This window comes from Pseudophryne corroboree, chromosome 6, assembly GCF_028390025.1.
Source record: "Pseudophryne corroboree isolate aPseCor3 chromosome 6, aPseCor3.hap2, whole genome shotgun sequence".
Lineage (NCBI taxonomy): Eukaryota > Metazoa > Chordata > Amphibia > Anura > Myobatrachidae > Pseudophryne > Pseudophryne corroboree.
The window spans coordinates 283,437,450-283,463,597 of NC_086449.1; the positions used below are offsets into that span (position 1 = coordinate 283,437,450).

At 47.0% G+C, this 26,148-nt stretch overlaps 1 long non-coding RNA gene across 1 annotated transcript; it reads left to right on the forward strand.

Moving 5' to 3' along the window:
• Window positions 1-618: 618 nt before the first annotated feature.
• LOC134935195 (uncharacterized) lies at window positions 619-25,749 on the forward strand. The gene is made up of 4 exons (XR_010179975.1): window positions 619-657; window positions 1,125-1,303; window positions 23,725-24,081; window positions 25,444-25,749. It is a non-coding gene; the product is annotated as an uncharacterized LOC134935195 (long non-coding RNA).
• The last annotated feature ends 399 nt before the right edge of the window (window positions 25,750-26,148 follow it).

The following is a 26,148-nucleotide window of genomic DNA, read 5'->3' on the forward strand; positions in this document are numbered from 1 at the left end:
CAGTAATATTCTGCTTTGTTCCGAAGGAATATATTCAAGATAATGTGTCTTACTGTATGTAGGTAATCACTATTGTACATGTTCCCATTTTCTAGTATTGGATTGTAAATTATACCTCACATTACAGAAGAACAAAGATGTCCCAGTGTTAACGCCATACAGAAAAGAAAATACAAGATGCAGAAAAATATGTGAGACCACACAGGAGCTACCAACAGGGATTAGCAAATGGCCTCCAACAAGTAATATGAGAAATAAAAGAACTGCTAATGTAATATTCAAAGGGCTGATTTTTTTTTTGTAAGTGAATATAGATGTTGGCGCCCCTTGAGGGGATAAATATTTTAAAGGGACATCACCAGAGAAGGATTTACCACAAGGCAACCAAGGCGGCTGCTTAGGGCCCTGTGGGTCTTAAGGCTGTATGGAGGGTATTTCCGTCAGACTGCGACTTCCGTCACAAATGTCAGAGCACTGGGCTGGCTGAATACTACCGACAGGCTGACAGCGAATAAACAGCTAGTGGATGCCGGCTTTAGCACATGGCTGTGCTTCCAGTCCTGCAGTGTTGTGTTTGTGACCCATCATGACACACGTGTGTATGACATCACACGTGTGCAGAGAGAGGAGCCAAGAGCACACATAGAAAAACATGAGGTCTTCCAGTGTACTTTATTACAGTATTTTTGTTTATTTTGCATAACATTCGCCTATTTCAAATGCCAATCAGGCGAGGTGGATGGGGGGGGGGGGGGGGGGGGGGAACGGCAGTGTTATTTGAAGTACAGTGTATAACATTCATTAACTGCAATCAGGGCGTGGGATGACGACACTGACTGATGATATATGAATATGCTAATATACTCTATTTTCAGTACTACTGTGTATAGGCAAAGGGGGCCTGCCTGCTACAATAAGTGGGACACTAATATATAATCAATACAGTCACACCAGGTGCAGAACTGCTGGAGGCAGTGGAGTCCGTTGCCGCCGAGCTCCAGCGCTGAAGGGGGCACCTGGCTCCGCCATTTTATCCTGACACTACCCCAACAGAAGAGCCACAGAGCAGAGGCAATCCACCTCACATTACTATCACGATCTCGCTCTTACCTCCTCTGTTACAGGGACTGACACAGCCAGGACGCGTCCCCCATTTACCATGGAGATGGGGGAGGAGCTTAGCGGGCAGTCACCTGACCTGTGGTCTGATTGGTCAATGACATTCTCAGCATGGTGGAGCATTGGAGAAGAGAGACAACCATGCAGGGAGCCATACCACCGGCGATAGCGAATGAAGGAGCAGGTACTGAGGGGGTGTCTGCTACCCCCTCATATATTATGTACTCCTAATATATGTCCCCTCATATGCTGTATGCCCTCTGATCTGTCTGTCCCCTCATACACTCTATACCCTTGATGTCTCACCCCTCATATACCGTATATATTGTAATATTTGTCCCGTCATATGCTGCATATCCCCTAATTTCTATCCTCTTCATATACTTTATACCCCCTGATCTGTCTGCCACCTCATATAATGTATACCCCCTGATGTCTCACCCCTCCTATACTGTATACTTCCTAATATTTGTCCCCTCATATACTCTATAACCTCTTATGTCTGTCCCTTCATATGCTGTTTACCCCCTGATATCTGTCCCTTCATGTACCGTATACTCCCTGTATAATTAGTGCGACTCGGATGTGGATGCGGACAGTGGCGGATTCAGGTGGGGGGGAGGGGGCAAAGTATGTGCCCCTGTCGTGTAGGAGCTTTTTTTTTTCTTTTTTTTTCATTTTAATTTTATCCCATTACACTAAAATATCTCCTCCTGCGAGACCCGAGAACTGGAAATCTCGGGCAAAGGACCACGGGACCATGCCGGTGTGTATCCCAACACACACGAGGAGTTCAGGAAGGATCTAGGAACTGCAGCGCCAACATGGGCAGTCTGGCAACACAACCCTCCCGAGCGGTGGAGAGTGGGGACACTTCAAAGGATTCACTTACCCATTGGGGTAAGAGCATCAACAGGGATTGGGATGCCACTCCACTGCACAATCAAACCAACTCTCATATGTTTCCCTCCCGCCCCCCCCCCCTCTCTCCCTCCATGGTTCTCTCTCCCCTCTCTCTTTGTCTCAATCCACATCTCTCTTTCTCACTGCCTCTGTGTCCCTGTCTCTCTTCCCCTCTCAAGGTCTGTCATTCTCTCTCACGCTCTCCCTGTCTCTCTCCCTCTGTCTCTGTGTCTTTCTCTGCCCGTCTCTCTCCCTCTCTCTGCCTCTCCCTGTCTATCTCCCTCTGTCTCTCTCCCTCGCCATCTGTATCTCTCTCTTTCCCTCCGCCTCTGTCTCTCCCTGTCTCTCCCTCTCCATGTCTATCTCCCTCTGTCTCTCTCCCTCGCCATCTGTCTCTCTCCCTCCACCTCTGTCTCTCCGTCTGTCTTTTCCTGTCTCTCCCGAGTGGTGGAGAGCGGGGGCACATCAAAGAACTCGCTGCCACTGGGGTAAGAGCATCAACAGGTATAGGGATGCCACCCCACTGCACAATCAAACCAAATCTCATGCGTTTCCCTCCCCCCCTATGTCTGTCTCTGTCCCTCTACCTGACTCTCTCCCTCTCCATGTCTGTCATTCTCATTCTCCCTGTCTCTGTGTCTATCTCCCTCCATCACTGTCTTTCCCTGTCTGTCTCCCTCCCTCCGTCTCTTTCTCCCTCCGTCTGTCTCCATCTCTCTCCCTCCGTCTCTGTGTCTCTCTCTCCCTCTGCCCTGTCTGTGTCTCTCTCCCCGTCTCTCTCCTCATGAATCACACAAGTGGGAGGGGTGAAATCACACAGGGGAATGGGTGCATGGCTAACACAGAGGGAAGCAATGGGACATGGCTCACACAGGGGCCAAGGGAGGGGATGATGACTCAGGGGCCGCTAGTTATAATTAAAGGGAGTAAAACACCAAGCAGCCATGTGAGGGACTCCACAGCCTGAGGCTTAGACACAGTGCGATCATTGAGATTTAAAGTTTTGATTTTCCTATTGGTGCCGATGTGTGTTTTATTTTTCCTTTAGCGCCATTGTGTTTTATTATTTTCACTGTGGTGGCCTATGTGGTTTATTATTTTTCTATCAGTGCTAGTGTGTTTTATTATTTTCCTGCACGGGCCTATCTGCTTTATTATTTTTCTATCAGTGCCAATGTGTGTGGTTTTGTCGTATCTGTGTGAATATATGTGTCTTTTTACTAGAGATGTGCGGTGGGCACTTTTCGTATTTTGTTTTGGTTTTGGTTCTTTTTCCATGCTCGTGTTTTAGATCTGGATTGCTTTTGCCAAAACCACCCTTTCGTGTTTTGGTTTGGATCTGGATGATTTTTGGAAAAAAAACAAAAAAACAGCTAAAATCACAGAATATGGGGGTAATTTTGATCCTACGGTATTATTAACCTCAATAACATTCATTACCACTCATTTCCAGTCTATTCTGAACACCTCACACTATAGTTTTTAGGCCAAAAGGTTGCACCGAGGTGGCTGGATGACTAAGCTAAGCGACACAAGTGTGCGGCACAAACACCTGGCCCATCTAGTAGTGGCACTGCAGTGGCAGACAGGATGGCAGATTTAAAAAATAGGCCCCAAACAGCACATGATGCAAAGAAGAAAAAGAGGTGCAATGAGGTAGCTGGATGGCTAAGCAACAGAAGTATGTGGCACAAACACCTGGCCTATCTAGGAGTGGCACTGCAATGGCAGACAGGATGGCACTTAAAAAAACTTGGCCCCAAACAGCACATCATGCAAATAAGAAAAAGAGGTGCAATGAGGTAGCTGGATGACTAAGCTAAGCGACACAAGTGTGCGGCACAAATAACATGGGACGTGCTGGAATTTGCCCAGATGTAATACACGCACAATATTGGTGGCACAGGAGAGCGTACCCCTAAACCACAAACACACACACGGCAAAGCCTGCAAAATTAATTTGGATAAAAATAACCCTTTTATTTGGGGCTATTATAATAATATACAGCAGAGGCAAGCGTACCCCTACACCACACAGGGCAAGCCCTGTAAAAATTATTTGGATAATAAGATAAGTAAGGTGTATATGTTATGCACACCAGTGCCTGCAGGAAAGTACTGGTGTCAGAACTGTTATGCACTCCAGTGTCTGCAGGAATGTACTGGTATTTGAACTGTTATGCAAAACAAATGGACTCACAGACAAACTGGGGAATATGACATAACGTACACAGAAGGTGATAGGGTAACAAAATACACACAAAGTGAACAGAGAAGCCCAGAGGCTAAGGAACTGGGTATCTCCCTTGTATTAGAACTGCTCAGATGTAAAAAGCAAGATGTTGTGTTTTAATACGTAGAGAACCCGAAATGCTGTTGCTAAGGGCAACAGCAAAACCCTAAAGGGTTACCAACGGGTGTGGCAGTAAACTCCTTGGTCAGAGATGGAATGATAGACACAAGGAGTCTCTCCACAATCCTGATTCTCACTTGCAGTGCACAGGTTTTAGCTTACTGCCACTAAACTGACCCCTGACACCTAGCACAGTGAGACAGGATTAGACAGGCAAGTCTTAGAATACAGCCGCAAACTTGCTAAGTTCACAGAGTAGTAACAGAACCCCAGCAAGCTAAACGACTGACTCCAGTCTTACTGCTAGGTCTGGATTGGCAGAGTGTAATACCAAATCCCCAGGCCTATTTGCAGTAAGCAACAAACAAATACAAAGCTACACAGTACTGGCTAACTTTCATGAACTGACTAACCAACAAAGATTCAGCAGCATCTGCTTACCCTGAAAAGAGGCCTTATAAAGCAGGTGCTGTCCACGCCCCACTCAGACCTCACAGACTGTGAGCACAAAAACCAGCACCGGATCCCCTGCCGTGCACAGAGCCTATAACCACTGCACAGCAAAAGACCCGAACCGGAGTATCAGCTGCGCTCAGGTTACTCCACTAGCACTTGTCTCCCGGTTGCCATGACGACGTGGCAGCACAGGGCAGGAGACCCTAACAGTATAACCCTTTTATTTGGAGTAAATAATATACAGCACAGGATACCACCACTGGACTTATGGAAGCATAATACACCACCACTGGACTGATGCAGCACAAGACAGCACCACTGGACTGGACTTATATGGCAGTACCCCTGCACTTATACGACAGTACCCCTGGAATTGTACGGCAGTGTCAGACAGGATGGCACTTTAAAAAACTAGTCCCCAAACAGCACATGATGCAAAGAAGAAAAAGAGGTGCAAGATGGAATTGTCCTTGGGCCCTCCCACCCACCCTTATGTTGTATAAACAGGACATGCACACTTTAACAACCCCATCATTTCGGCGACAGGGTCTGCCACACGACTGTGGCTGAAATGACTGGTTTGTTTGGCCCCCCACCAAAAAAGAAGCAATCAATCTCTCCTTGCACAAACTGGCTCTACAGAGGCAAGATGTCGACCTCATCCTCCGATTCCTCACCCCTTTCACTGTGTACATCCTCCTCCTCACAGAGTATTAATTCGTCCCCACTGGAATCCACCATCACAGGTCCCTGTGCACTTTCTGGAGGCAATTGCTGGTAAAGGTCTTCCTGGAGAAATTTATAATTCATTTTGATGAACATCATCTTCTCCACATTTTGTGGAAGTAACCTGCTACGCCGATCGTTGACAAGGTTACCGGCTGCACTAAACACTTTTTCGAAGTACACACTGGAGGGGGGCAACTTAGGTAAAATAAAGCCAGTTTGTGCAAGGGCATCCAAATTAGAGATGAGCGCCGGAAATTTTTCGGGTTTTGTGTTTTGGTTTTGGGTTCGGTTCCGCGGCCGTGTTTTGGGTTCGACCGCGTTTTGGCAAAACCTCACCGAATTTTTTTTGTCGGATTCGGGTGTGTTTTGGATTCGGGTGTTTTTTTCAAAAAACCCTAAAAAACAGCTTAAATCATAGAATTTGGGGGTCATTTTGATCCCAAAGTATTATTAACCTCAAAAACCATAATTTCCACTCATTTTCAGTCTATTCTGAATACCTCACACCTCACAATATTATTTTTAGTCCTAAAATTTGCACCGAGGTCGCTGTGTGAGTAAGATAAGCGACCCTAGTGGCCGACACAAACACCGGGCCCATCTAGGAGTGGCACTGCAGTGTCACGCAGGATGTCCCTTCCAAAAAACCCTCCCCAAACAGCACATGACGCAAAGAAAAAAAGAGGCGCAATGAGGTAGCTGTGTGAGTAAGATAAGCGACCCTAGTGGCCGACACAAACACCGGGCCCATCTAGGAGTGGCACTGCAGTGTCACGCAGGATGTCCCTTCCAAAAAACCCTCCCCAAACAGCACATGACGCAAAGAAAAAAAGAGGCGCAATGAGGTAGCTGACTGTGTGAGTAAGATAAGCGACCCTAGTGGCCGACACAAACACCTGGCCCATCTAGGAGTGGCACTGCAGTGTCACGCAGGATGTCCCTTCCAAAAAACCCTCCCCAAACAGCACATGACGCAAAGAAAAAGAAAAGAAAAAAGAGGTGCAAGATGGAATTGTCCTTGGGCCCTCCCACCCACCCTTATGTTGTATAAACAAAACAGGACATGCACACTTTAACCAACCCATCATTTCAGTGACAGGGTCTGCCACACGACTGTGACTGATATGACGGGTTGGTTTGGACCCCCCCCCCAAAAAAGAAGCAATTAATCTCTCCTTGCACAAACTGGCTCTACAGAGGCAAGATGTCCACCTCATCATCATCCTCCTATATATCACCGTGTACATCCCCCTCCTCACAGATTATCAATTCGTCCCCACTGGAATCCACCATCTCAGCTCCCTGTGTACTTTGTGGAGGCAATTGCTGCTGGTCAATGTCTCCGCGGAGGAATTGATTATAATTCATTTTAATGAACATCATCTTCTCCACATTTTCTGGATGTAACCTCGTACGCCGATTGCTGACAAGGTGAGCGGCGGCACTAAACACTCTTTCGGAGTACACACTTGTGGGAGGGCAACTTAGGTAGAATAAAGCCAGTTTGTGCAAGGGCCTCCAAATTGCCTCTTTTTCCTGCCAGTATAAGTACGGACTGTGTGACGTGCCTACTTGGATGCGGTCACTCATATAATCCTCCACCATTCTTTCAATGTTGAGAGAATCATATGCAGTGACAGTAGACGACATGTCCGTAATCGTTGTCAGGTCCTTCAGTCTGGACCAGATGTCAGCATCAGCAGTCGCTCCAGACTGCCCTGCATCACCGCCAGCGGGTGGGCTCGGAATTCTGAGCCTTTTCCTCGCACCCCCAGTTGCGGGAGAATGTGAAGGAGGAGATGTTGACAGGTCGCGTTCCGCTTGACTTGACAATTTTCTCACCAGCAGGTCTTTCAACCCCAGCAGACTTGTGTCTGCCGGAAAGAGAGATCCAAGGTAGGTTTTAAATACAGGATCGAGCACGGTGGCCAAAATGTAGTGCTCTGATTTCAACAGATTGACCACCCGTGAATCCTTGTTAAGCGAATTAAGGGCTCCATCCACAAGTCCCACATGCCTAGCGGAATCGCTCCGTGTTAGCTCCTCCTTCAATGTCTCCAGCTTCTTCTGCAAAAGCCTGATGAGGGGAATGACCTGACTCAGGCTGGCAGTGTCTGAACTGACTTCACGGGTGGCAAGTTCAAAGGGCATCAGAACCTTGCACAACGTTGAAATCATTCTCCACTGCACTTGAGACAGGTGCATTCCACCTCCTATATCGTGCTCAATTGTATAGGCTTGAATGGCCTTTTGCTGCTCCTCCAACCTCTGAAGCATATAGAGGGTTGAATTCCACCTCGTTACCACTTCTTGCTTCAGATGATGGCAGGGCAGGTTCAGTAGTTTTTGGTGGTGCTCCAGTCTTCTGTACGTGGTGCCTGTACGCCGAAAGTGTCCCGCAATTCTTCTGGCCACCGACAGCATCTCTTGCACGCCCCTGTCGTTTTTTAAAAAATTCTGCACCACCAAATTCAAGGTATGTGCAAAACATGGGACGTGCTGGAATTTGCCCATATTTAATGCACACACAATATTGCTGGCGTTGTCCGATGCCACAAATCCACAGGAGAGTCCAATTGGGGTAAGCCATTCCGCGATGATCTTCCTCAGTTGCCGTAAGAGGTTTTCAGCTGTGTGCGTATTCTGGAAAGCAGTGATACAAAGCGTAGCCTGCCTAGGAAAGAGTTGGCGTTTGCGAGATGCTGCTACTGGTGCCGCCGCTGCTGTTCTTGCGGCGGGAGTCCATACATCTACCCAGTGGGCTGTCACAGTCATATAGTCCTGACCCTGCCCTGCTCCACTTGTCCACATGTCCGTGGTTAAGTGGACATTGGGTACAACTGCATTTTTTAGGACACTGGTGAGTCTTTTTCTGACGTCCGTGTACATTCTCGGTATCGCCTGCCTAGAGAAGTGGAACCTAGATGGTATTTGGTAACGGGGGCACACTGCCTCAATAAATTGTCTAGTTCCCTGTGAACTAACGGCGGATACCGGACGCACGTCTAACACCAACATAGTTGTCAAGGCCTCAGTTATCCGCTTTGCAGCAGGATGACTGCTGTGATATTTCATCTTCCTCGCAAAGGACTGTTGGACAGTCAATTGCTTACTGGAAGTAGTACAAGTGGGCTTACGACTTCCCCTCTGGGATGACCATTGACTCCCAGCAGCAACAACAGCAGCGCCAGCAGCAGTAGGCGTTACACGCAAGGAAGCATCGGAGGAATCCCAGGCAGGAGAGGACTCGTCAGAATTGCCAGTGACATGGCCTGCAGGACTATTGGCATTCCTGGGGAAGGAGGAAATTGACACTGAGGGAGTTGGTGGGGTGGTTTGCGTGAGCTTGGTTACAAGAGGAAGGGATTTACTGGTCAGTGGACTGCTTCCGCTGTCGGCCAAAGTTTTTGAACTTGTCACTGACTTATTATGAATGCGCTGCAGGTGACGTATAAGGGAGGATGTTCCGAGGTGGTTAACGTCCTTACCCCTACTTATTACAGCTTGACAAAGGGAACACACGGCTTGACAAATGTTGTCCGCATTTCTGGTGAAATACTTCCACACCGAAGAGCTGATTTTTTTGGTATTTTCACCAGGCATGTCAACGGCCATATTCCTCCCACGGACAACAGGTGTCTCCCTGGGTGCCTGACTTAAACAAACCACCTCACCATCAGAATCCTCCTTGTCAATTTCCTCCCCAGCGCCAGCAACACCCATATCCTCCTCATCCTGGTGTACTTCAACACTGACATCTTCAATCTGACTATCAGGAACTGGACTGCGGGTGCTCCTTCCAGCACTTGCAGGGGGCGTGCAAATGGTGGAAGGCGCATGCTCTTCACGTCCAGTGTTGGGAAGGTCAGGCATCGCAACCGACACAATTGGACTCTCCTTGTGGATTTGGGATTTCGAAGAACGCACAGTTCTTTGCGGTGCTTTTGCCAGCTTGAGTCTTTTCAGTTTTCTAGCGAGAGGCTGAGTGCTTCCATCCTCATGTGAAGCTGAACCACTAGCCATGAACATAGGCCAGGGCCTCAGCCGTTCCTTGCCACTCCGTGTGGTAAATGGCATATTGGCAAGTTTACGCTTCTCCTCCGACAATTTTATTTTAGGTTTTGGAGTCCTTTTTTTACTGATATTTGGTGTTTTGGATTTGACATGCTCTGTACTATGACATTGGGCATCGGCCTTGGCAGACGACGTTGCTGGCATTTCATCGTCTCGGCCATGACTAGTGGCAGCAGCTTCAGCACGAGGTGGAAGTGGATCTTGATCTTTCCCTAATTTTGGAACCTCAACATTTTTGTTCTCCATATTTTAATAGGCACAACTAAAAGGCACCTCAGGTAAACAATGGAGATGGATGGATACTAGTATACAATTATGGATGGACTGCCGAGTGCCGACACAGAGGTAGCTACAGCCGTGGACTACCGTACTGTACTGTGTCTGCTGCTAATATAGACTGGATGATAATGAGATGTAGTATGTATAAAGAAGAAAGAAAAAAAAACCACGGGTAGGTGGTATACAATTATGGATGGACTGCCGAGTGCCGACACAGAGGTAGCTACAGCCATGGACTACCGTACCGTACTGTACTGTGTCTGCTGCTAATATAGACTGGATGATAATGAGATGTAGTATGTAAAACACCACACAAGTCACACGACGAGTGTTTAACTTTTTCAGGCAATCACAATATAGTATACTATACTGGTGGTCAGTGTGGTCAGGTCACTGGTCAGTCACACTGGCAGTGGCACTCCTGCAGCAAAAGTGTGCACTGTTTAATTTTAATAATATGTATGTACTCCTGGCTCCTGCTATAACCTATAACTGCTCCCCAGTCTCCCCCACAATTAAGCTGTGTGAGCACAGTCAGATATTATACATAGATGATGCAGCACACTGGGCTGAGCACAGATATGGTATGTGACTGAGTCACTGTGTATCGTTTTTTTCAGGCAGAGAACGGATTATATTAAATAAAACTGCACTGGTGGTCACTGGTCAGTGGTCAGTCACTAGTAAACTCTGCACTCTCTAGTACTCCTAAGCTCCAGTAAATCAAGAGTCTCTGTCTCAATCTCACTCTCTCTCTTCTAATCTAAATGGAGAGGACGCCAGCCACGTCCTCTCCCTATCAATCTCAATGCACGTGTGAAAATGGCGGCGACGCGCGGCTCCTTATATAGAATCCGAGTCTCGCGAGAATCCGACAGCGTCATGATGACGTTCGGGCGCGCTCGGGTTAACCGAGCAAGGCGGGAAGATCCGAGTCGCTCGGATCCGTGTAAAAAAAGCTGAAGTTCGGGCGGGTTCGGATTCCGAGGAACCGAACCCGCTCATCTCTAATCCAAATTGCCTCTTTTTCCTGCCAGTATATGTACGGACTGTCTGACATGCCTACTTGGATGCTGTCACTCAATGGTGACAGAATCATATGCAGTGACAGTAGACATGTCAGTAATCGTTGGCAGGTCCGGACCAGATGTCAGCACTCGCTCCTGACTGCCCTGCATCACCGCCAGCGGGTGGGCTAGGAAATCTTATCATTTTCCTTGCAGCCCTAGTTGCGAGAGAAAATGAAGGAGGAGCTGTTGACGGGTCACGTTCCGCTTGAGTTGACAAGTTTCTCACCAGCAGGTCTTTGAACCTCTGCAGACTCTTTGTGTCTGCCCGGAAAGAGAGATACAATGTAGGCTTTAAACCTAGGATTGAGCACGGTGGCCAAAATGTAGTGCTCTGATTTCAACAGATTAACCACCCTTGAATCCTGGCAAAGCAAATGCAGGGCACCATCCACAAGTCCCACATACTTTTCAGAATCGCTCCGTTTTAGCTCCTCCTTCAATTTCTACAGCTGCTTCTGAAAAAGCCTGATGAGGGGAATGACCTGACTTAAGCTGGCAGTGTCTGAACAGACTTCACGTTGTTAGGTTCCTGGTGCTCAGAACAAGGGAGATGTTGCATAGTGAGTCCTGAGCACCAGAACGTGACGCTGAAGTAAGGTGTGGTGTGGAAATAGCCCCTAGCACCCTACCTCCATTGTTTCACCCGTGTTGTCAGTTCACGCCTGAGTGACTATGGTTTCTTGCGCCCACAGCAGCCGCGTTTGAAGGGCGGATTAGGTCTGCCCAACTCCGATGCCCCCAGGTCTTAGATTGAGACAAGGCGTGAACCGAGACAGGATAATAACAAGGGGACCTCTGACTAAAGCAAACAGAAGGCTAGTGGCTACTAACAACCCTAAAACTAAATATATGCGCGGCACGCCGCCAAAGGAAAAGAACAACCAAGGAAATGCTGTCCACTCGCCGACACAATACTGTTGTGTACCGGCGGTGACAGCATAAGCAGAACCCTCTGCAAAACACCAGTAACAAATTATAACCAAAGAATACTGCGGCCTAGGCCGACGGACGCGGCAAAGCCGCTACTCACGGAACCGGTACAAATACTGGCAAACGGACTGGAACCCCCAAAGTAGCCGACACAGACTCTCAGAACTGGAGGACAGGCAGAATCCCAAACAACAGACCGGTGGACACCAAGAAGCCAGACACTCGCCCAGGCACAGACTAAGCCACACGACTCCTGGACAGGAACGCTTCACGGCAGGACACAGGATCAGACACTGGAATCGACACAGGAACCGACACTCAGGAACCGACACTCAGGAACCGACACTCAGGAACCGACACTCAAAGCAGCTAGGCAGATACTGCTAGACAGGAGCTCAGGAACTGGCAGAGACTAGCTCAGAACTCAAGAACTCTGGAACTCAGGAAATATCACCAGCGTCTGTGAATTGCACTGAGCCAGAATATAACAGAGTCTTAATTAATTATGTCGTGCAGCTGCCCTGCTGCACAACTGAGAGGTGCAATCAACAGACAGGTGAGGCTGAACACATGGGAACAAGCTGCAATCACACCGACTCACCACTGGCAGCAAACAAGAGTCTTCTAAAACCAGAGCAACGGGAAATCCTGGCCTGCAAGACAACTATAAACATAGAATAGGAATGAACCACTACCTGTGGTTCATAACAGTACCCTCTCCTTAAGGGTGAGCTCCGAACACCCCATGACACCCATGGGGAACATAAACAGAAGTATAACATAAAATACATAACCAAAATGCAAAACAGGAATGAGCCACAGCCGTGGCTCATGACAGTACCCCCCCCCCCCCTTGAGGAGGGGTCAACGGACCCCAAAATTCAGGTTTTCAAAAACAAGGTGTTCATTAATAAACCTGACACTGGAACAAACAGACAAAGACAAGAAACAGAAACAAGCTGTGGCAACAGCTTGTAACAGTGCCCCTCCCCCCTTGACAGTGGCCACTGGACACAAGACAAGGAAAAAAACAACAACTTTTTTTTATATATATATATACACCACAAGACAAGAGTCAGCAATATTTCTTTTTCTTCTTTTTATCCTGTGCTTGCTTGGCGACACCAGGAAAGGAAGAAATCTCTGGCTCAAAAAATTCTTCAAAACATATAGGTTGAGCAATCAGATGCTTCTTCCGTCTCCTACCAGAGTGCCCCGGCATATAAGAAACCTCATCAGTTTCGGAATCTGAGAACAGACCATAGATTGGTTCCATTCCCCTAGGTACTGAAACTTTAGAAGATTTCCTGTAGGGAGAAGACAGGAAAGCACATCCAGTAGCAATGGTAATAGGCTGTGATTTTTGTGCCGAGTTTACAGTATACGGTGGACTCTCAGCATATAAGACGGGTGACCTAGAGGAACCAGAACCAATTTCTTTGGAACCATATCTCTTAATAACTGCATCACTGAATGCTGGGGGATCCTGAAGAATGGGATCTTCAGCTTTCATTAGGCTGGTCGCCCACTCAAAAGGCTCTCCTCTAAAGGAATATATCAGATAGAGCACAAGGTTCTCTGAAGTGATGCCCAGAAATGGTCTAGACAACAAAATGGTGTAATAGTGTTTGTAAAGCGCCAGAAATTGGACTAAGTCCCCATCAAAGATTATAGATGTTGAGATATCAACAGAGTCAGGATCTGCTTCCTTCCCATCTGACTGACTAGAGTGCTTTGCTAGGACCTGGTCACTATTGACCTTACTCGAGGCTCAGACTTTCTGAACCCCACCTGGGGCAGTGACTTTCTGAACCCCACCTGGGGCAGTGGCCCTCGGAACCCCACCCGGGGCAGTGACTTTCTGAACCCCACCCGGGGCAGTGACTTTCTGAACCCCACCCAGGGCAGTGACTTTCTGAACCCCACCCGGGGCAGTGACTTTCTGAACCCCACCCGGGGCAGTGGCCTTCGGGAACCCCGCTGGGGTCAGCACCTCAGATTCTTTTACTGGGACCGGGCCGTGAGCCTCCCTCTCTGGGACCGGGCCGCCAGCCTCCCTCTCCGAGTCGATAATTATCGAAACTTCTCCCGGGACAATGACTTCCGGGACTTTTGCTGAAGCTATAACCTTCAGAACCTCCACTAATGCTATGCCTCTTGAGTCCTTTCCTGGGGAAGCGACTTCTAGACCCTTCTTTGGGGCTTTGTCTCTCGAGACCCCACTTGGGGATATTACTTCAAAGATCCCTTCTGGGGTTTTGCTTCTCGAGTTCCCTTCTAGAACTATGGTTTTAGACACCTTCTCTGGAGTTGCGCTTTTCAAGTCTCTACCTGGGGTAACAGTTTCTGAGACCCCTTCTGGTATTGACACCTGAGCTATAAAATTCGATGTCCCGCTATAACCTAGAGCATCGGGTACCGCTCCATGACTCTGGGCATCTGGTACCGCTCCAGGACTCTGGGCATCGGGTACCGCTCCAGGACTCTGGGCATCGGGTACCGCTCCAGGACTCTGGGCATCGGGTACCGCTCCAGGACTCTGGGCATCGGGTACCGCTCCAGGACCCCGGGTATCGGGCACCGCTCCAGGACCCTGGGCATCGGGCACCACTCCAGGACCCCGGGCATCGGGCACCACTCCAGGACCCCGGGCATTGGGCACCGCTCCAGGGGTTTGCAACTCTGCTTCAACAGGAAAATCAAGAGAGAAGAGAAACATTCTCCTTTGGTTCCTGAATCTATAATGGGGCTCCCTAGCCCAAGGACCCCAATTATAGGACAGAGTGCTTTTTAGTGTGGGTTGTGTGACAAGTACCTCTGCCACAGTAGAGACAGGAGTGGGTCTTGTATCCTGACTCAACTTGGCCAGAGGGCAGGACTTGTCGCCACACTTTGGCTTGTGCAACTCACAGGTCTGCAGATAGTTGCCTAAACCCCCACAATATAGGCATAAATCTAAGTTTCTGCGACGCAGACGCTCCTCTTCTGAGAGCCTGGGCCGCAGAAAACTTTCAAACTTTTTCTCTCTAATTAAACCTGAGGATTCACTTGTCACCATACTGTGAACAAGAGTCTCTTTAGAGAATGAACTCTCAACTACTTCTGGCAAAATAAGCAAAATTTTGGTCAGAAGGTTTTGCAGTTGCTTTAAGGATTGCTGCAAAACTTCCAGCAGCTCAGGTTTCAAAGCACTGAAAGCAGAGTTCAGGGCTGAGAGAGATGCTTGCAGGGCTTGCATAGTAGGCATAGGAGGATTTCAAACTAGACAAGACAAGACTAGACACGATTCTAGACACGATTCTAAGACAAGATTCTAGACAATATTCTTAGACAAGATTCTAGACACGATTCTAGACACGATTCTAAGACAAGATTCTAAGACAAGATTCTTAGACAAGACAAGACTGGACTGGATTTTTAAACTAGACAAGACAAGACTGGACTGGATTTTTAAACACCGGACTGGATTCTGCACACTGAATTCTAGACAGGACTGGATTCTAAACTCCGGACTGGATTCTGCACACTGAATTCTAGACAGGACTGGATTCTAAACACCGGACTGGATTCTGCACACTGAGTTCTAGACAGGACTGGATTCTTGACAGGACTGGATTCTGCACACTGAATTCTAGACAGGACTGGATTCTAGACAAGACACTGGACTGGGCCAAAAAAGAAAAAGCTTTATTTCTTTTTTGTTGTATGGCTGGTGATAATGTTAGGTTCCTGGTGCTCAGAACAAGGGAGATGTTGCATAGTGAGTCCTGAGCACCAGAACGTGACGCTGAAGTAAGGTGTGGTGTGGAAATAGCCCCTAGCACCCTACCTCAATTGTTTCACCCGTGTGGTCAGTTCACGCCTGAGTGACTATGGTTTCTTGGGCCCACGGCAGCCGCGTTTGAAGGGCGGATTAGGTCTGCCCAACTCCTAAGCCCCCAGGTCTTAGATTGAGACAAGGCGTGAACCGAGACAGGATAATAACAAGGGGACCTCTGACTAAAGCAAACAGAAGGCTAGGGGCTACTAACAACCCTAAAACTAAATATATGTGCGGCACGCCGCCAAAGGAAAAGAACAACCAAGGAAATGCTGTCCACTCACCGACACAATACTGTTGTGTACCGGCGGTGACAGCATAAGCAGAACCCTCTGCAAAACACCAGTAACAAATTATAACCAAAGAATACTGCGGCCTAGGCCGACGGACGCGGCAAAGCCGCTACTCACGGAACCGGTACAAATACTGGCAAACGGACTGGAACCCCCAAAGTAGCCAACACAGACTCTCAGAACCGGAGGACAGGCAGAATCCCAAACAACAGACCGGTGGACACCAAGAAGCCAGACACTCGCCCAGGCACAGACTAAGCCACAGGACTCCTGGACAGGAACGCTTCACGGCAGGACACAGGATCAGACACTGGAATCGACACAGGAACCGACACTCAGGAACCGACACTCAGGAACCAACACTCAGGAACCGACACTCAAAGCAGCTAGGCAGATACTGCTAGACAGGAGCTCAGGAACTGGCAGAGACTAGCTCAGAACTCAAGAACTCTGGAACTCAGGAAATATCACCAGCGTCTGTGAATTGCACTGAGCCAGAATATAACAGAGTCTTAATTAATTATGTCGTGCAGCTGCCCTGCTGCACAACTGAGAGGTGCAATCAACAGACAGGTGAGGCTGAACACATGGGAACAAGCTGCAATCACACAGACTCACCACCGGCAGCAAACAAGAGTCTTCTAAAACCAGAGCAACGGGAAATCCTGGCCTGCAAGACAACTATAAACATAGAATAGGAATGAACCACTACCTGTGGTTCATAACACACGTATTGCAAGTTTGAAGGGTTGGAGAACCTTGCACAAGACAGAAATCATTCTCCACTGCGCTTGAGTCAGGTACATTCCCCTTCCTTTACCTATGTCATAGGTGGATGTATAGGCTTGAATGGCCTTTTGCTGCTCCTCTATCCTCTGAAGTATATAGAGTGTTGAATTCCACCTAGTTACCACCTCTTGCTTCAGGTGATGGCAGGGCAGGTTCAGGAGTGTTTGCTGGTGCTCTAGTCTTCGGCAGGTGGTGGCTGAATGTCGAAAGTGGCCCGCAATTTTTCGGGCCACCAACAGCATCTCCTGCACGCCCCTGTGATTTTTCAAAAAATTCTGGACCACCAAATGAATTGTATGTGCAAAACATGGGACGTGCTGGAATTTGCCCAGATGTAATGCACGCACAATATTGGTGGCGTTGTCCGATATCACAAATCCCCAGGAGAGTCTAATTGGGGTAAGCCATTCTGCGATGATGTCCCTCAGTTTCCGTAAGACGTTGTCAGCGGTGTGCCTCTTAAGGAAAGCGGTGATACATAGCGCAGCCTGCCTAGGAACGAGTTGGCGTTTGCGAGATGCTGCTACTGGTGCAGCTGCTGTTGTTGCTGCGGGAGGCCATACATCTACCCAGTGGGCTGTCACAGTCATATAGTCCTTAGTCTGCCCTGCTCCACTTGTCAACATGTCCATGGTTAAGTGGACAGTGGGTACAACTGCATTTTGTAGGACACTGAGGACACTTTTTCTGACGTCTCTGTACATTCTCGGGATAGCCTGCCTAGTGAAGTGGAACCTAGATGGGATTTGGTAACGGGGACACACTACCTCCATCAATTCTCTAAGTCCCACTGAACTAATGGAGGATACCGGACGCACGTCTAACACCAACATAGCTGTCAAGGCCTCAGTTATCCACTTTGCAACAAGATGACTGCTGTCATATTTCATCTTCCTCACAAAGGACTGTTGGACAGTCAATTGCTTATTGGAAGTAGTACAAGTGGTCTTCCGACTTCCCCTCTGGGATGACGATTAACTCCCAGCAGCAACAACAGCAGTGGCAGCAACAGCAGCAGTAGACGTACCACTCAAGGATCCTCCGGAGGAATCCAAGTTAGGAGAGGACTCCTCAGTCTTGCCAGTGATATGGCCTGCAGGACTACTGACGATCCTGACTGAGGAGGAATTTGACGTTGAGGGAGTTGGTGGTGTGGCTTGCAGGAGCTTGGGTACAAGAGGAAGAAGGGATTTAGGTGTCAGTGGACTGCTTACGCTCTTACCCAAAGTTTCACAAATTGACACTGACTTCTGATGAATGCACAGTAGGTGACATATAAGGGAGGATGTTCCTAGGTGGTTAACGTCCTTACCCCTACTTATTACAGAATGACAGAGGCAACACACGGCTTGACACCTGTTGTCCGGATTTGTGGAGAAATAATTGCACACCGAAGATGTGGCTTATTTGGTATTTTGCCCAGGCATCACAATGGGCATATTCATCCAACTGACAAGAAGTGACTCCCCCGGTCCCTGATTTAAACAAACCACATCACCATCAGAATCCTCTTCGTCAACTTCCTCCTCAGCGCCAGCAACACCCATATCCTCATCTTGGTGTACTTCAACAGTGACATCTTCAATTTGAATATCAGAAACTGGACTGTGGGTGCTACTTCCAGCACTTGCAGAGGGCGTGCAAATGGTGGAAGGAGCCACCTCTTTCTATCCAGTGTTGGGAAGGTCAGGCATCGCAACCGCCGACACACTTGAACTCTCCTTGGGGATTTGTGAAACCATCTTAGAACGCACAGTTCTTTGCTGTGTTTTTACCAACTTAACTCTTATCATTTTTCTAGCGGGAGGATGAGGGCTTCTATCATCATGTGAAGCTGAACCACTAGTCATGAACATAGGCCAGGGCCTTAGCCATTCCTTGCCACTCCGTGTCGTAAATGGCATATTGGCAAGTTTACATTTCTCCTCAGACCATATAAATTTATTTTTTTGGGTCTTTTTACTGAACTTTGGCTTTTTGGATTTTACATGCCCTCTACTATCACATTGGGCATCGGCCTTGGCAGAAGACGTTGATGGGATTTCATGGTCTATGTCATGACTAGTGGCAGCAGCTTCAGCACTATGAGGAAGTGGTTCTTGATCTTTCCCTATTTTTTCCTCCAAATTTTTGTTCTCCATTATTTTTCTGGAGTTATATAACAATGGGGGTCATTCCGAGTTGTTCGCTCGCTAGCAGATTTTAGCAGCATTGCACACGCTAGGCCGCCACCCTCTGGGAGTGTATCTTAGCTTAGCAGAATTGTGAACGAAAGATTAGCAGAATTGCGAATAGAAAATTCTTAGCAGTTTCTGAGTAGCTCGAGACTTACTCCTACACTGCGATCAGCTCAGCCCGTTTCATTCCTGGTTTGATGTCACAAACACGCCCTGCGTTCGGCCAGCCACTCCCCCCACTCCCCCGTTTCTCCAGACACTCCCGTGTTTTATCCTGGCACGCCTGCGTTTTTCCGCACACTGGACTGGATTTATATGGCAGTATCACTGGACTTATACGCCAGTACCACTGGAATTATATTGCAGTACCACTGGACATATACAGCAGTATCACTGGACTTGATTTATACGCCGGTACCACTGGAATTATACGCCAGTACCACTGGAATTATACAGCAGTATCACTGGAATTATACGGCAGTACCAGTGGACATATACGGCAGTATCACTGGACTGGATTTATATTGCAGTACCCCTGGATTTATACGGCAGTACCACTGGACATATACGGTCGTATCACTGGATTTATATGGCAGTACTACTGGACATATACGGCAGTATCACTGGACTGGATTCATATGCCAGTACCGCTGGAATTATACGACAGTATCACTGGAATTATACGGCAGTACCACAGGAATTGTACGGCAGTACCACTGGACATATGCGACAGTATCACTGGACTGGATTTATACGCCAGTACCACTGGAATTATATGGCAGTATCACTGGCATTATACGGCAGTATCACTGGAATTATACGGCAGTATCACTGGAATTATATGGCAGTACCACTGGACATATACTGCTGTATCACTGGACATATACGGCAGTATCACTGGACATATACTGCAGTATCACTGGACTGGATTTATACACCAGTACCACTGGAATTCTATGGCTGTACTACTGGACAGTCATAATCTCTGGCGAAAGCAAGAACCTTGTTACATTCTGATGGGAGCTGACTGCTAGTTATCAGTCTGATAGTCAGATTCTGCAAACTTGTTCTCTATTTTCTGGCAGGCTCTTCGCTCAGCAGGAACCCTGAATTTTGCATTGAGCTGTTAGACCTATCGCCGTTGCGAGAGATTACGACTGCACCCCAGGATTCCAGCAGAAGATTTTCTACATTGAGCAGCCAGTGGAGTTTTTGGTGGACCAGCTCGTTTTGAATGGTATAAATACCTGCAACCATGCCCTCAATATACACCTTGACAAAGAATGTGGTCGAAACGCGTTGGTATGAGGGCTATGGACACCTGAGGACTCTCTAGGTTATCCTGTTTAGAAGTATCTCCTCTTTATATATGCGCAATACCCATGAGATTGGGAGGAGCTATACGCAATAATTGAGGATTCAAGACGCCTAAAAGAAACCGCAATGGACGTTTTGACACTAGGAACACTGTGAGTAAGATCTTATGCGACAAGAAACTGTTTGAGTGACTATTCGCCTCTGTGGGAAGTTTCAAGAATTAAAGATACCTTTATATGAGGAGAATTTCACACTTTGACGTGAGTACGGTACGCACATACCATCATCTCCTAAGGAAATATAGTGAGGAAGTGCATGTGAGGATAGACTACATGACATTGTTGTCCCATTCTTTCTTTTGAGGGATGTTTGACTTTAAAAAAGATCGATTCAGAAGATCACTGCAAGGAACTGAGGAGGATCGGAAACATATTGAGGGTGTTGGGACATTCCTTCCTCTTGTAATTATAAACCATCAAAGTTCCTCCACTGACTTCATAAAACATTTGGCAGTGCGCGGTGGGAGTACACTCCATTTGTTGTGAACCCTACTGCAGCCGCCTAGGGTGCAGTAGTTCTCTATACCCTTGTTTGACACAACCACTGTGCCTGGACTGATGCAGCACAAGACACTACCACTGTACTGATGCAGGACAACACAGCGCCACTGCAATGGACTGGACTTATACAGCAGCACTGGACATATGGCAGAAGAGGACACCACCATTGTGACTGGACTGATGCAGCACAATACACCACCACTGAACTAATGCAGCACAACAAGCACCACTGGACTGGACTTATACAGGAGCACTGGACATATGGCAGCAGAGGACACCACCACTGTGACTGGACTGATGCAGCATAAGACACTACACTGGACTGAGCCACCCCACTTTCCCTCCCGCACAGACACGGAGGACGGAGACACGTCCTCTCTCTACACTCTCCAATGCCGGAGTGAAAATGGCGGCGATGCATGGCTCCTTATATGGAATCCAAACCCAGCGAGAATCTGACAGCGGGATGATGACGTTTTGCCTCGTTCTGGTTTCCGAGTCAGGCGGGAAAACCCGAGCCAGGCTCAGATCCGGGCTCAGGTAGTGAAGTCCGGTAGGGTCCGATTCTCAGGGAACCAAACCCACTCATCTCTACTCTGTAGCTGTTGTTATTTTATTCCCCTAAATAGTGGCCTTGTTTATTTTCTGAACCATAGAAGTGCCTTAGTTAATGTTATGCCCCATAGTAGTGCCTTAGTTTATCTTATCAACCACACCAGTGCACTAGTACACGTTATGTCTTATTGTAGGGCTGCCAGTACACATTATGCAACACAGTACCCTCAATTCACATTATGCCATACGATGTTCCCAGTTCATATTATGTCACACTATAATGCCTCCGCTTCATACTGTGCCACATTACGGTGCCCCAGCTCATAATATGCCACATTATAATACCCTCCAGGAAAATGTTTGTAAGGGCCCCTATGTACCACACAATGATGAAAAATGTATATAAGACATGTAACTTTGACAGGGAAGGTGGGCCTCTCTCAGCCCTGGGCCTTATAGTAGCTCCACCCCCTGCACCTATGATAGCTATGCCCTTGTATATAACATATGTAATTGTCACAAGGAGGGACCCTCTCAGTTCTCGCCTCCATAGCAGATGCACTCCCTGTACCTATGGTAGAGCTACAGTACACCCTTGTTCTATAGTTGTTTAATTGTAATCCTATGTTTATGATTGTTTTACCCCAGGAGTCTATTTTACTCTATTACTCTTAGTAAAGTACCTTTATATAACAATTATAAAAGTACTAAAGGTATTACTTGATATTTATTTTTATGTTCTTGTAAGTTCAATTAGTGCTCTTTTTATTTTTTATATACTAAGCATATAACGTTATATTAGCCTATTACAGGCTTATTTATCGAAGTTCTAAAAGCCCAGACACAAATCATTCAGTTTTATTCCCCCCTATTACAGCATCCCTAGAATAAATGTTTTTTATTGATAAAATTGGAAAAAAATATGAAATTAAGTAAATTGTGTCTCTCTGTCATCCTTAGGGTCAGTTATGTGATGGTGTAGAGTCGTGCTTCCGATCGGCCACATGTTTTATGACTGGCAGCCACTATCACTGGTTTTGCCTGTCAGTTTGACCATAAATAATTTGATTTGGTCTTGGACCACCAACCCAGAGTACCCCTTCAAGTGCCTCACAGTACCCCAGGGTGCCTAGGTACTAAGGCCCAGATTTATCAAACCTTGGAGTGATAAATTGCATGGTGATAATGTAACATGATGGTTAGGAGCTGGTTGGTTGGTACTTTATCACCGTGCAATTTATCACTCTCCAAGGCTTGATAAATCTAGGCCACAGTTTTGGAACCACTGCCATATATTTTTACCCAGTTGTTGCTTGCAGTAACTCCTCTTGCAATGGCATGGGTGAGTCTATTGATCAGTTATAGCCAGGGTCGGACTGGCCCACACGGGAACAGGGGAAACCACCGGTGGGCCCCACTGCCTGTGAGCACTCCTCCTCCTCTAGGATGAGGTTCCAGACTCTATCCTAGTGCACTTGAATTATGCATTATACTTATGTTACATTATACTTCACAATAATATGGTTTATTATATATTTACCAGGGGGAACAGAACATGTACTCTGTAACGGTTAGCCAAACCTCTGTGGTGGCTGGCCACACCACAGTGGAGCCTGGCCACACCTTTAAGCATGGGCCCCTACAACAGCATCCCCCGGTGTGCCCTTTATGTCCCAGTCCGACACTGGTTATAGCAACAATTAATGTATTACGACAATGCCTGTTCTGGTAACGTCATTGACAAGTTCCTGTAATCAAACAACAGCGGATATTCAAATGTTGGAAAAGTCGGTTGGGTGTCTGTTTTTTCCTGTCTATTAGATAAGAAAAAACAGACACCCAACTGACTTTTCAAACAATTGAATATCCCCCAATGAGTATAAATAGCCATGTTGCTACTGACAGTCCTATATCAAGGGGCGGATTGGAGACATAGGGGCATATTCATTATCTTTAAATAATGAGAATTTTAGCAAAATATGTTGTTGTTTTTTTGTCAAATCCTCATTCATCAAAGCTGTAACAAAAGAGATATGACTAATATCTCCTTTGTTACAGCCTGCTTTGATAATTTCTACACTCCCCATACTATCTATAGTATCGGGATGTAGAAATTAGTACATTCATCAAACTCCGAAAAAGCATTTTTTTCGGGGTTTGAAGTTGAAAGTGTTCACCATCCTGAGATGGCGAACAGCCTAGCAGCTTCTCAGCATGTAGCGGAGGGATATATCAGATAACTCACGGCTGTGTGCTCTAGCTCTCCCCCTTCCCCACCTCACCTGTCACCTCTTCAACAGCACTCGCTCTCCCTGGTCCTCCCCTGAGTCCATCGCACACTGTGTATCCAGCTCCCCCCAGTCTGCAGCCGGACCCGGAACCACACACAGAAGGGGACGGGTGGGAGCCGATGCCACACACTGAAGGGGACCTATGAGAGCCGGAGCCTCGCGCTGAAGGGGACGTATGGGAGCCAGAGCCGCATGCTGAAGGGGACGTATGGGAGCCAGAGCCGCTGCTGAAGGGGACGTATGGGAGCCAGAGCTGCACGATGAATATGAAAGCAGCACGGAAGGAGTGCAGGCCAGGCAGTTGAAGCTATGGGACTTTGGAGCAGCGGGGAATCCAAGGACAGGTGGAGCCCAAGCTGCAACAAGGTAAGCAGACACTGCAGAGGAGAAAAATATCACTTTCCAAAAAGCTGCTTCTCAAAAATAGCAGTTTTTCTGAAGTGATATTATTATAAAGGCATGATGAATAGCAAAACAATTGTAAAATGTAAGGATGAGAATTGAAAACGAAAAATTCTCATTTCACAATTTTTCCATGATGAATATGCCCCTAAAACTGTCCCTGTAAAATCTTGTAGAAGTGGCAACCAAAATATTTGAGAAGTGCCAATAAATGTACTGGGTCAAAGGACGTAGTGTGGCCGCCATCTAGGCTTACCACGGGCAGGATGGAGATAACCCCCTTTCTGCCTGCTTCACCTGCTCTCTCTCCACAGCCCTTCTTCTCCGGCCTCCAGGGACCTTCTCTCCCTGCAGTCAACTCCAGCCCCTACAGTGCTTGGCTAGTTACTGTGGGCTGGCCCCTCCTCTGCGCCCTTCTCACCTCCCACTTCATATGTTCTTCCCATCTTCTCCCTCAGCTTCCTCATTGTCCTTTCTTTCCCCCTCTTCACAGCACTCCCCTCCTCAGACAGACAAAAAGAGACATCTATATGAATATAGGTATATATATATATCTGTCAGGTAGGTTGCATGGCAGATAAGTCTAGCTGCCCCTGGGGGGTTATGACATTCAGCAATTTAGGGCCAGCAAAATTAATTATATCTTGCTTCCCCCATCTAAAAACGTTGTGGCTCCCCTGAACATATGCACCAGGTTTGCTTCATGCACACTTTCATTCATATTTAACTATTTATTTTGCCTCTGAAATAAACATATGCTACCAGGGGCACCGCAATGTTTTTTGGTGGGCCAAGATATAATTACATTTTGGAACCCCTAAATTACTGAATGCCACCCCCTCAGGAGCAGCTGGAGTTACATGCCACATCACCTACCTGATGACAGAGATATGTCTGTTTACATTTATATAGATATCTCTGTCTACAGTATTAGTGATATGTGGGGGTGGTCTGGGGGGTGGTGGAATGTTTGGGTCCAAGAGGCGGGGGGGGGGGGGGGGGGGTGTACGGAGGACGGAGAAGGAGGGCTTAGTCCCTGCTGTTATTGAGTGTTATGGAAATGCATTGACATGTTTTGTAATAGTGCTGCTTTAATGTTTTTACTGTAGGACATATTAAAATATTACAATTATTGCTAAGTTCATTAGTAAGTTTCATTTACTTTCCACTGTTATACACTATTTCTATTAATTTTTAATTTTAGCATTTGGCATATTCCCTTTTAATAATTTATTACATACCAGTATGTTGAGTAAATTTGTAGTTTCACATAATAATAAACGATTAACATTTTATCAATGAATGTTAATTACCACGCCCACAAAGTGATGATTCTATATTCAACATGAATACCTGCATTGTGCATAGAGAAGACACACCAAAAACACCCAGCAGGTCAGCCTAGTTCCAGACAGTTGTCACGTTGCATCAAGTTTGGTTACCACACATGACTGAAAGCGACCTGCTGTAACACGAGCTTGTCTGAGACGGTGGATGGAAAACGTGAGCACTCCTTACATCCTGAAACTGATAATTACCTCTGTTCTCTACATGCGTTTGTAGGTCAGCGTGCCCGGTGTTATTGTAGTCTGCCAGCAGGCTATCTGTTTCTCCAATAAAAAGATGATTTAGCATCAATTCAAAGCTTGTTTTCTTTATTAGCAGCAACCGATAAACCCAGATCTCTGAAAGAATATAATTATAAAGTATTGCGTCATATTTGCTTGATGATAATATTTTTTTTATAGATAGTATCTGAACCTTGTTTTGCAAATAACGTTTTTGATTAAATTATTCTCCCTTTAAGGTCCCTATTTACGAAAATTTGCCTTTCAAATGTGGGTGTAGCGTTAAAGTTTCTAGGAAATGTCACTTGAATGTACAAACATTCTCACACAGGGACAGAGCTTGTGAGAAAGCTCTGTCCCTGTGAATCCCCTCCGCACACTTCTCACTGTATTTTTGGGAAAAAATACAGTTAGAGTGTCTCTGCGTATGCACCCCCCAGTACTGTCCGGCTCTACTGACACC